This window comes from Oncorhynchus kisutch, linkage group LG8, assembly GCF_002021735.2.
Source record: "Oncorhynchus kisutch isolate 150728-3 linkage group LG8, Okis_V2, whole genome shotgun sequence".
Lineage (NCBI taxonomy): Eukaryota > Metazoa > Chordata > Actinopteri > Salmoniformes > Salmonidae > Oncorhynchus > Oncorhynchus kisutch.
The window spans coordinates 22,075,246-22,087,905 of record NC_034181.2 but is presented as its reverse complement, the minus strand read 5'-3'; the positions used below and the strand labels follow the sequence as shown (position 1 = coordinate 22,087,905).

Genomic DNA, 12,660 nt, shown 5'->3' with positions numbered 1-12,660 from the left:
AATCTATTTTTATATGACATACATGATTGATAAATACACATTCAAAGTGTGTTTAAATCATTTCTATCTTAACCATTTCTGCTAGTTAGTTTTTGCTACCAGGTGTGTCCTAGCTTGCTTGAACCTGTTAAGGTATGTTAATTCACCTGTTTCCATACATGTTTAATTTTAAAACATGTATCTTACAAAGGAGTTGTTTAATCTAACTGCTTAACTATTTATCTGTACATGGAATTGTATTTATGAATTTTTTTAACTATTTAAAAAAGGTTCTTTACAGGAAAATGCCACGGGCACTATCAGATGTGTGGAGACATTTCACTGCAGCTAATGTAGAAGGAAGAGCTGTGTACATTTGCAAATACTGTGCCAAATCATATGTGAAGAATGCAGCAAAGATGCAGAATCATCTGGCCAAGTGCATAAAGTTCCCTCAGTGCTCACAAGCAACCTCTGACAAAAGTCCCTCTACTTCTATTCAAGGTGAATATTATGAATCCGACACCTTATCGGTAGCAACAGCTCATGGTCCTCCTGGAATCATTTTTTTTTTTGGAGGAACGTAGTCAGAGAAATGCTGATGAGTGTCTTGCTCGAGCTGTGTATGCAACTGGTTCACTTCTGATGCTCACAGGCAATGTGTATTGGAAGAGATTTCTGAATGTTCTTCGCCCAGCATACACCCCTCCAACCTGACATGCTTTATCCTGTCATTTGCTTGATGCAGAGTTCAACAGAGTTCAAGTGAAGGTAAAGCAAATCATAGAGAAAGCGGACTGTGTTGCAATCATCTCTGATGGGTGGTTGAATGTTCGTGAGCAAGGAATAATTAACTACATCATCTCCACCCCTCAACCAGTATTCTACAAGAGCACAGACACACCGGTCTCTACATTGCAGATGAGCTGAAGGCAGTCGTCAATGACCTTGGACCACAGAAGGTATTTGCACTGGTGACAGACCATGCTGCGAACATGAAGGCTGCTTGGTCTAAAGTGGAGGAGTCCTACCCTCACATTACACCCATTGGCTGTGCTGCTCATGCATTGAATCTGCTCCTCAAGGACATCATGGCACTGAAAACAATGGATACACTCTACAAGAGAGCCAGGAAATGGTTAGGTATGTGAGGGGTCATCAAGTTGTAGCAGCAATCTACCTCACCAAGCAAAATGAGAAAAATAAGAGCACCACACTGAAGCTGCCCAGCAACACCCGTTAGGGTGGTGTTGTCATCATGTTTTACAGTCTCCTGGAGGGGAAGGAGTCTCTCCAAGAAATAGCCATATCACAGTGTGCCGAAATGGACAGCCCCATCAAGAGGTTCATCCTGGATGATTTATTTTGGGAGAGAGTGGTAAGCAGCCTGAAACTCCTGAAACCTATAGCAGTAGCCATTGCACAGATTGAAAGAGACAATGCCATCCTGTCTGTTCAGACTCTGCTTGCAGATGTAAGAGAAGAAATCCGTACTCCCCTGCCCACTTCACTGTTGCTCCAAGCCGAGGAAACTGCAGTTCTGAAATACATCAAAAGGCGTGAAGACTTCTGCCTGAAGCCCATACACGCCACAGCGTACATGTTGGACCCCAAGTATGCTGGCAAGAGCATCCTGTCTGGTGCAGAGATCAACAAGGCCTATGGTGTCATCACTACTGTGTCTCGCCACCTTGGCCTGGATAAGGCAGTCTGGCAAAGTACACTTCCAAGCAAGGGCTTTGGGATGGCAATGCAATATGGCAGTTGTGCCAACATATCTCATCAGTCACCTGGTGGAAGGGACTTTGCGGATTTGAGTCTCTTTCCCCTGTTGACGCCCTCATCCTCCAAATCCCACCAACATCAGCTGCCTCAGAGCGCAACTGGTCCTTGTTTGGGAACACACACACCAAAGCACGCAACAGGCTGACCAATGCAAGGGTTGAAAAATTGGTGGCCGCCCGGGCCAATTTGAGGCTTTTTGAGCCTTACAACGAGCCATCCTCAACAAGGTTGGAAAGTGACAGTGAAGATGAGGCCTCAGTCTGATGTTCAAGAGGTGGACATTGAGGAGGTCCAGGGAGAAGACATGGAAGCCTGAGAGGCAGGCAGTCTAGAAACTAAAGCTTTGGTTATCATTTTACAGATGTATGTTGAAAATGTTTTTGGGAGATGTGATGGATCATTGGGGATCATTCAATATCCCCATTTGTTGTTCAGTGAAATCATTCACGAGTCAACTCATTTAAAGTTCAATTTGTAACGAAATTGTTGTTGATTCTTTCTATTGGAAGAAAGATAATATAATATAACATAATTTGCAATTGTCTACTTATGATAATGTGAAAGGTTTATGTTTGTCTCCATATGATATGGTAAATATATCCAATACAAAAAACATCTACATTTTAAATGGTATTAATATTTATTTGCATATTTCCGTTAATTCCCATTAATTCCCACGGAAAGTTTCCACCTCTGAATATTCCCACAAATGTGCAACCCTAGTTGTATCTCTGTCAGTGTCTGTTTGTCAGGCTGCCACCCCACTGGAGCACTGCTGTGTGGGGCTGTCTATCCTCATGGGACGTGATGTAACAAGACTTTGTGTGCTCTCTGATCGATTGTGTCTGTAGGTTGCCACCACAGTGTTCACCCCTCTGGAGTATGGCTGTGTGGGCCTCTCAGAGGAGGAGGCTGAGAGCAGACATCCATCCAGGACTCCATCGAGGTATAGTAAACCTAATTCTAAACCACTAACATGGTTGCTGGTATTCTATCTTGGCCCATGTTTTGGGTTTTAACTTTCAGAGCTTTCAGTTCTTACAGGATTGTGAATGCAGGTGTTCCTCTGTTTACTACTTTATACATGTATGCAAAGTCGTATGTGTTTCGCTCTTTGTGTGTGCAGTGTGCCAGCTGCTAACACCTGCACCTAGAGAGCCCCAGCTCGATGTCGAATGATGAGTAGCTCCTGTGTGTGATTGACAGGTGAGCAGAGGGCCTGATTGAGGTGTGTATCAGGTGCTGACAGGCGCTGTGTGATCTAAAGCACCGCAGCAGGAGAGGTGCACCATGGGTCCTGACAGCTGCCTGTGTGCATGGCCTGGCCTGCGACTTGTGTCGGCATGCACGCTGGCTCAATATAAAACACAGCATGAAACCAGGATCTCAAATGTACCTTTTTTTAAGCAAGCAAAGAGTTGTGAAAGCATAGTATTGTAATACCATGTTCTAGTGAACGATCTATGATGTAGGGCCTACCTCCTAACACAAGCAAGTATTGTAAAATTATTTTATGGACACAAACTCTGGTTTTACTTCGGGAATTTTTGACAGTAATTATGTTGTAACGTAACAATAAGTGATGGCTTAATAACATAAATGAATGATACTATACTGTGTATCGTTGGTGGACTAATGGACATGATTCTCTCTGTGTCCAGGTGTACCATGCCTTCTACAAGCTTCTGGAGTTTACTGTGGCTGAGAGATGCCAGCATTACATTAAGGTCAGGACAGCTCTGAGTAGCGTTGCAAAATTCTTCTAACTTTCCCAAAATGTCCAGGGATTCCAAATTACCTGCTTATTCCCTCCTGTTTATAGGAATTTTCCACCAGGATTCCTGGATATCTGGAAAATCTGTGAATTTTGGGAAAGTTATGTGAATGTTGATACCTTACCTTAGATCATCCATCTGGCACATACTGGGTAGTCTATAGTGTAGTTTAATAGCCTTATTTTTCCTCTGGACTGTAGCCTGGAGGTTTGGTGTAACGTTGTTTCTTTCCCTGCCTCAGGTGGTGTGTGAGCGGGATGGAGGCCAGAGGATTCTGGGCCTGCACTTCACCAGTTCAAACGCTGGAGAGGTCACTCAGGGCTTCGCTATGGGCTTCCAGTAAGTCAACAACTCTGCTAGATGGACTTAGATAGGCACTCAGAATAGATGATAGTGTTCTGTTGTGGCAAGTTTTTAAGAAACTGCTAAAATGCTTTTTAAAACATATGGGGTCTAATGTAAATGACTTAAACTAACATATGTGAGCCTTATCATTACAGCAGCAGAGGGATACTAATAAGAGAAACTTAAAGATGGGAGAATGTGTGTTGCTCTCCGGACAGCTATATGAATGAGATGTCTGTCTGTCTCTCCAGGTGTGGAGCCACCCTCACTTACCTGACTCACTTGGAGCTAACCAAAGTGTACGTCAGCAAGCGCTCAGGGCTGGACGCCACGGTTACCGGCTGCTGAAGTTAAGCACCCCCTTCTCTCAACACACTTGAGCACACGGGAAGGAACCTCTTCATAGAGACAGGGAAAAAGTGACAGTGCTCTCCTAAATTCTACATAACTGTCCATGTAATCCTATCGATCAGCCTAAAATGTTTCTCAGTTCTACGGCGTTTCAGGGACAGTATTCATAGTCTCAGATAGAGTAGGACTGCTGATCTAGGATTCGTTTTTCCTTCTAGGTACTATTGAATAAGATTATATGGACAGGGGGGGACCTGATTCAAGATCAGCACTCCTACTATGAGAGTCTTTATGAATACTAATGCCCAGTTTCTCGTGCCTGATTGTGTCGTATCATTGCAGGGTCCTCCAGGTCATGGCTGTAATGCTATATGCAGGGAAAGCCAGATTTGTGTCAGGTTTGACTTGTGGCCTCATTAACCAGGCAATGGTTATCCAATTTAGCCCCATAATGTAAGTACTCTCCTCTACTCCCTCTCTGAAAGCCACAAGGAGTTCTAGATCCAGGTTAGTGAAACGTCCAGCCACAAGCATCGTCCTTTAAATAAACAGGCTCATAAATCAGGATTAGGGCCCATTCCAGTTTGTTGAAACAGGACTGTATAAGAGAGAGAGAAAGCTGTGCAACTAATGTTTCTGAAATATATTCTGCAAATATTGTTGTTTCTCCGCCTGTGCTTCCTGTCCATTAGTCTTGAGTGATACATGTGTTGCCTGGGCGACACTGATTGATGTTCTCATGGCCGTCGCCGCTGTGACACCACCCCGTTTCCCATGGACACACACAAACAGTCGGCAGGCCGACTGTCAGTCAGAGAGGTGTTGCGCTGGGCCCAGCCGGGGCCTGGCCAGTGCTGCTGCCCCTCTCCAGCACTCTGCTCCCCTCACCCCACTCAACTCCAATGCACAAAGGAATACGGTGGGACTGCAATAACAGCCTCTTGTCAGTCTGTGTGTGGGGATCCCTTGGCCAGCAGTCTCTGGCAACCCATCCCTCCCTCTATGGGAGCGATGGAGACTGAGGGAACTGCCTGGGCCAGGCCACAGTAGTGGAGGTACCTAACACTACCTAATGGTGGCGGTATTGCCCTTTTTTCTTCCTTGCCGGTCAAGAAATGATAGGTTAGCGAAGTCTGTGTATGAAGAATAAGCCCTCATGCATTCAAGGCCCACATTTAAAACCTCTAATCCATATTTAAGAAATCTGTAATTGAATCAATGTGGAGGCCGTGGAGACTTTTGTAGTGCCAACTGATAACATTGTGTATTTACACAGTTCAGCTCAGAGTTATCACCCTACCTTCTGAGAAGGCCATTTAGTTTATTTCTCTTAAATGACATTATACTGTTTTTTTAATAGTCACATACATTCTGTCGTACTATTCAAGTCTTCAAACAATGTCAAGTATGTCTTTTTACATGAGTCCACTCTTCACCCAATCACCCTTTCCTTAAAGCTTTAGGCACCAGATGTCAGAGCAGATCACTGCACCTGTACATAGCCCATCTGTAAATAGCCCATCTATCTACCTACCTCATCCCCATACTGTATTTATTTATTTATCTTGCTCCTTTGCACCCCAGTATCTCTACTTGCACATTCATCTTCTGCACATCTACCATTCCAGTGTTTAATTGCTATATTGTAATTACTTCGCCACCATTTATTGCCTTAACTCCCTTATCTTACCTCATTTGCACTCACTGTATACAGACTTTTGTTTTCTTTGTTCTACTGTATTATTGACTGTATGTTTTGTTTATTCCATGTGTAACTCTGTTTTGTTGTATTGTGTCGAATTGCTATGCTTTATCTTGGCCAGGTCGCAGTTGCAAATGAGAACTTGTTCTCAACTAGCCTACCTGGTTAAATAAAGGTGAAATAAATAAATAACCACTGGAAGCATAGAACTATGCAGTGCTGGACAAGTCATTCAGTTGAATTGAGTGGAGCAGAGTAGGGAGTGGTGGAGATGAGGGGTCTAAGAGGAGGCAACTGGGCTGGTTTATTTATGTTTGAAGTCTAATCTGCCTGGCCTGATTAATGATCCTGACGAGGGGAGTGACAGCACACAGCACGGGCGATGGAGGGAGAGATGGAGGAGAGAAGGGCGCAGCAGCCCTACCAGGTTTATATGGACCTGGGGTTGAGAGCCAGGACATGGGGAGATGTAGAGGAGGTTATGGAGAAGGTGTAGAAGGAGGGGGGGGATTCCTGTGTGCTCTGTTCAGGGACGGGGTGCTGACTGAAGGACCCTGAACCCCTGCTCGGCACTAACAGCTTGACTCTATCACCCACAGAACAGCACAAAGTTAGCCCACATGCTCTTAGCTGCAAGGCTGGGGACATGCAAAACACTGACTAACTGTTGTATTTGCCATGGATAGATAAATAAGTTAATGTCTCTGCTTAATGAGGCACTCGGTCTAGAGACTAGGCTGCCTCTGAGCCCAAGGCTACATACAGATAATAATGTATTGTCTGTTTACGTTGTTTTCTTATTTCTGACTACTGCTTTTTCTGTGCAAACGCACTATTTTTTTTAAAAGTCAATCATATTTGTGGCTGAATTGTTTGGAATGTCTTTATTCGTTGTTGTTGATATACAGACAGTGCCTTGGGTCTTGAATTGGACAACCCCGTCAGCCTTGCAGAACGTAATGCTAAGTTGCTCACTGGGGTCAGGGTTAAACTTTCAGATCGCCAGCTAATGATGACTTGCACTAAAACCCACAAGAGGGCATGTCTGATGACACCTGGCGACCAACTTTAGTTACTGTAAATAGAGTAGCCTAATTTACAATGAAGCTCCCTACTGCATTATTTATGTGTAAAGTAAGGAATAAAATATGAGATTGCACTGATGACTCCCATTAAAATAATGATGTCCTCTGTGTGTGCATGGGTGCCTTTGTCTGTGCCTGCGTCCGCGTGTGTGAGAGCGTGTAATTTGTCTGGGAGTTGGTCTCGCTGGTTGTTAGGTCAGTTCCTTGTCGGAGGCTGTGCAGTGAGTAGCACGTAGGGGTGGTCACACTGACCTCTCCCCAGCTCTGCTGACAGGCTCCTCTGCTATGCAGCCCTGTCACTCAACCCTCTGCATCAACAATGGCACAAATTCCTCTGTTTGTTTGGTTAAGGACAGGGCTCTCACAAACCCAGAACCTCCTTAGGATCCCCAAACAGCTTCACCCCTGAACTGAGGCCCGTGTCAATCTGGAATCTGCCCTCAGACCACTAGCGATTAAAGTTAATTGAGTGGCTCAAGAATAGTGATATTGAACCCATTTTGCAACAGCAAAAGGATTTGTGTTTTTATTTCCCTCAAAAATGGAGCAAACAGATTAAATCTAGCTTGGAAACACACTTAGCATAACATGTCAAAATGTCAAGGTGCCTGTCAGGGGTGTTTTCTGTCTTAATCTCACCCATTGAAAGTTTACAGTCTTGACTGTGAGTCAACATTCACTGGGCCATTGTGACTTTAGTCCCTGAGCCCTTACAGCCAGCACAGGGAGAGCAGACACACGCAAAGGGTACAGAGCCCCACGGCCGGGGAGGCAGACATATCTGCCTTGTAAACATTCACGCAAATGCTGAAAACAGAAAAGGCTAAACCAGACAAGGATTATCCCACATAAATTAATTGGGGCTGATCATGTCCGAGCTGTAGTGCTGCCAGTGTCTCCCTCAGCTGTCTGACAGTCTAAAATGCCTGGAGGGCTCAGTGATGGAGAGTGGTACCAGGAAGACTTAGAGAAGAAGTAGAAGGAGCCTCTAGTACTCATGGGTAGTCAAGCTGAGCAACTCAACCCGGTCTGTAGCATTCTGCACTGTGCGGTCTGGTCTCCCAAGTTTGAGACCATTTAGCTTTAAGACTCCTAGAAGGAATTGTGGTAAGCTTAACGGTGACTGAAACAACAACTTGAACATGGGTGATGAACAATGACTTGTATGGGTATGGTGATGAACTAGAATGGAGCGCTTGCAATGTAACGAATGTCTATTCCGGTAGCGTTACACAGGGGAGCTATTTGGTAGTCATAAAAATTATATATATATACAGTGGGGCAAAAAAGTATTTAGTCAGCCACCAATTGTGCAAGTTCTCCCACTTAAAAAGATGAGAAAGGTCTGTAATTTTCATCATAGGTACACTTCAAATATGACAGACAAAATTTGAGAAAAAAATCCAGAAAATCACATTGTAGGATTTTTACAACCTCAAACAGTCACACTCCAAACTCCACTATGGCCAAGACCAAAGAGCTGTCAAAGGACACCAGAAACAAAATTGTAGACCTGCACCAGGATGGGAAGACTGAATCTGCAATAGGTAAGCATCTTGGTTTGAAGAAATCAACTGTGGGAGCAATTATTAGGAAATGGAAGACATACAAGACCACTGATAATCTCCCTCCATCTGGGGCTCCACGCAAGATCTCACCCCGTGGGGTCAAAATGATCACAAGAACGGTGAGCAAAAATCCCAGAACAACACGGGGGGACCTAATAAATGACCTGCAGAGAGCTGGGACCAAAGTAACAAAGCCTACCATCAGTAACACACTACGCCGCCAGGGACTCAAATCCTGCAGTGCCAGACGTGTCCCCCTGCTTAAGCCAGTACATGTCCAGGCCCGTCTGAAGTTTGCTAGAGAGCATTTGGATGATCAAGAAGAAGATTGGGAGAATGTCATATGGTCAGATGAAACCAAAATATAACTTTTTGGTAAAAACTCATCTCGTCGTGTTTGGAGGACAAAGAATGCTGAGTTGCATCCAAAGAACACCATACCTACTGTGAAGCATGGGGGTGGAAACATCATGCTTTGGGGCTGTTTTTCTGCAAAGGGACCAGGACGACTGATCCGTGTAAAGGAAAGAATGAATGGGGCCATGTATCGTAAGATTTTGAGTGAAAACCTCCTTCCATCAGCAAGGGCATTGAAGATGAAACGTGACTGGGTCTTTCAGCATGACAATGATCCCAAACACACCGCCCGGGCAACGAAGGAGTGGCTTCGTAAGAAGCATTTCAAGGTCCTGGAGTGGCCTAGCCAGTCTCCAGATCTCAACCCCATAGAAAATCTTTGGACATAGTTGAAAGTCCGTGTTGCCCAGCAACAGCCCCAAAACATCACTGCTCTAGAGGAGATCCGCATGGAGGAATGGGCCAAAATACCAGCAACCGTGTGTGAAGACTTACAGAAAACATTTGACCTCTGTCCATTACAAAAAAAGGTTATATAACAAAGTATTGAGATAAACTTTTGTTATTGACCAAATACTTATTTTCCACCATAATTTCCAAATACATTCATTAAAAATCCTACAATGTGATTTTCTGGATTTTCTTTTCTCATTTTGTCTGTCATAGTAGAAGTGTACCTATGATGAAAATTACAGGCCTCTCATCTTTTTAAGTGGGAGAACTTGCACAATTGGTGGCTGACTAAATACTTTTTTGCCCCACTGTATATACTGTACCAGTCAAAAGTTTGAACACACCTACTCATTCAAGGGTTCTTCTTTATTGTTACTATTTGTTACATTGTTGAATAATAGTGAAGACATCAAAACTATGAAATAACACATGGAATCATGTAGTAACTAAAAAAGTGTTAACAAATCAAAATATTTTATATTTGAGATTCTTCAAAGTAAGCCACCCTTTGCCTTGATGACAGCTTGGCACACGCTTGACATTCTCAACCAGCTTCATGAGGTAGTCACCTGGAATGCATTTTAATTAACAGGTGTGTCTTAAGTTAATTTGTGGAATTTCTTTCCTTAATGCGTTTTAGCCAATCAGTTGTGTTGTGACAAGGTAAGGTTGGTATACAGAAGATGGCCCTATTTGGTAAATTACTATTACAATACTAAGTCCATATTATGGCAAGAACAGCTCAAATAAGCAAAGAGAAACGACAGTCCATCAATACTTTAAGACATGGTCAGTCAATCCGGAAAATGTAAAGAACTTTTAAAGTTTCTTCAAGTGCAGTTGCAAAAACCATCAAGCGCTGTGATGAAACTGGCTCTCATGAGGACCACCACAGGAAAGGAAGAGTGGCGTTACCAGCTTCAGAAATGCAGCCCAAATAAATGCTTCACAGAGTTCAAGTAACAGACATATCTCAACATCAATTTTTCAGAGGAGACTGCGTGAATCAGGCCTTCATGGTCGAATTGCTGCAAAGAAACTACTACTAAAGGATACCAATAAGAAGAAGAGACTTGCTTGGGCCAAGAAACATAAGCAATGGACATTAGACCGGTGGAAATCTGTCCTTTGGCCTGATGAGTCCAAATTTGAGATTTTTGGTTTAAACCGGTGTGTCTTTGTGAGACGCAGAGTAGGTGAACGGATGATCTCTGCATATGTGGTTCCCACCGTGAAGCATGGAGGAGGAGGTGTGGGGGTGCTTTCCTGGTGACACTGGGATTTATTTAGAATTCAAGGCCCACTTAACCAGCATGGTTACCACAGCATTCTGCAGCGATACGCCATCCCATCTGGTTTGTGCTTAGTGGGACTATCATTTGTTTTTCAACATGACAATGACCCAAAATAACCCTTCAAGCTATGTAAGGGCTATTTGACCAAGGATAGTGATGGAGTGCTGCATCAGATGACCTGGCCTCCACAATCACCTGACCTCAACCCAATTGAGATGGTTTGGAATGAGTTGGACTGCAGAGTGAAGGAAAAGTAGCCAACAAGTGCTCAGCATATGTGGAAACTCCTTCAAGACTGTTGGAAAAGCATTCCAGGGGAAGCTATTTGAGAGAATGCCAAGAGTGTGCAAAGCTGTCATCAAGGCAAAGGCTATCTAAAATATATTTTGATCTTTTTAATACTTTTTTGGTTACTACATGATTCCATTAGTTATTTCATAGTTTTGATGTCTTCACTATTATTCTACAATGTAGTGAGTAGTTGTGTCCAAACTTTTGACTGGTACTGTGTATATATCCTGATGGCGGTGATCTCTGTAGGTTCTTCAAGGCCAAGGTTATCAACGGCTGACAGTTTTTAATAAAGTTTGTGACTTAGTCAGCAGTTTCACCACTCCCTGACTTGAATCTCAACGCTGTCTGTCTCAACCATTCACAACAACTGACCCGCTGTATTCCTACATTGAGTTACAGTAGGGGGGATTTGCACCCTTTATGGCAACTGTTATAGTTCTCAATAGAAGGTTAATCCACAAGTCACCCCTCTTTCACCCAGAATCACAGACACCTGTTACAGCCAGATAAAGACATGACTTATAACTGACTCTGAGGTGGAGGGGAAACTGAGTTTGACAGAACACAGTGGGGTCCTGTCCTGATGGTAGTTCTGCTCTGCTCCTCAGTAGAGGTGATTGGCTGTGAAATGGGCTTATCAACCTCGGATAAGGACAGATACACTCTGGAATGGAACTTTATTAATTACACATGGCTTCTAAAATACATTATCTCCTGAGGGGATGTCTGACAGAGAGAGATGTTTCTTTGTCTAAACTGGTTAACCCCACCGGCCAGCCACCACAATCCTTCATAGGCCACCAACGCCTCTGACCATTAGTAATAATAAGGGCATATGACATAGCATTTTTTGCGGTTTTGACTTCAATAAAATAGAGTAATTATAATCACCTACCTCAACTATTAAATCATCTAGTCAGGACTGGCCACACAGGAAGCTTCTTTATTACTTTGCCTTGATGAAGTGTGTTAATGAGTTATCTGTGGATTTCCCATGACAAAGGGACATTGTCGATAGTATAGGTAGGCTGTGTGTGTGTGTGTGCGCCAAACCCACAGATCAGCAGGATTGGCCTTTTACTTCAGCGGGTCTGCTCTGCTTCCTAACAAATAAACACCTGCACTGGTGTTTGGGGTTAAACAAGGCACGAGCCTATCACACAATGTTGTGAGAGACAGACACTTGCATGCAAATAATTATTTGATATGTTCTAGAGTATTCTATCCCCATATTAATTTTGTAGGTGTGCTCTGTTTACTCAAATATAGCAATGACTAATTAAAATGGTATAATTAATCATTTGAAATGCTATAACACTGTATGGTTATTTTTGTGTATATTCCAAAATATTCATAGACGTATGTCAGCATTCATAGATACCTTAAAATCCCAAGTAAGCATCCGGTTTATTATAAGCTCGTTTTAAGCTCCCCACTCAGTGAGGGAAAAGGGAAAGCAGCAGCAGTGTAAACGTCCATATTACAATTTCCTTCCAAATCTATCTCTTCTGCCTGTGTTTGCCCTGGGGCCCTTGTGTTATCAGTCTGACACAGCCATAAATCAAGGACTTATCTCCTCCCGCCATGACACTATTCCCCACTTTACAGCCAAAACATTAGCTGGAGAGTTAGCTTGGAGGAGGGGAGGGGGTGATAGTTTGACTGGCAGAA

At 43.5% G+C, this 12,660-nt stretch overlaps 1 pseudogene; it reads left to right on the top strand.

Annotated features, from left to right (window-relative positions):
* LOC109896073 (thioredoxin reductase 2, mitochondrial-like) overlaps window positions 1-7,096 on the top strand; it is a 33,631-nt pseudogene extending 26,535 nt beyond the window's left edge.
* The last annotated feature ends 5,564 nt before the right edge of the window (window positions 7,097-12,660 follow it).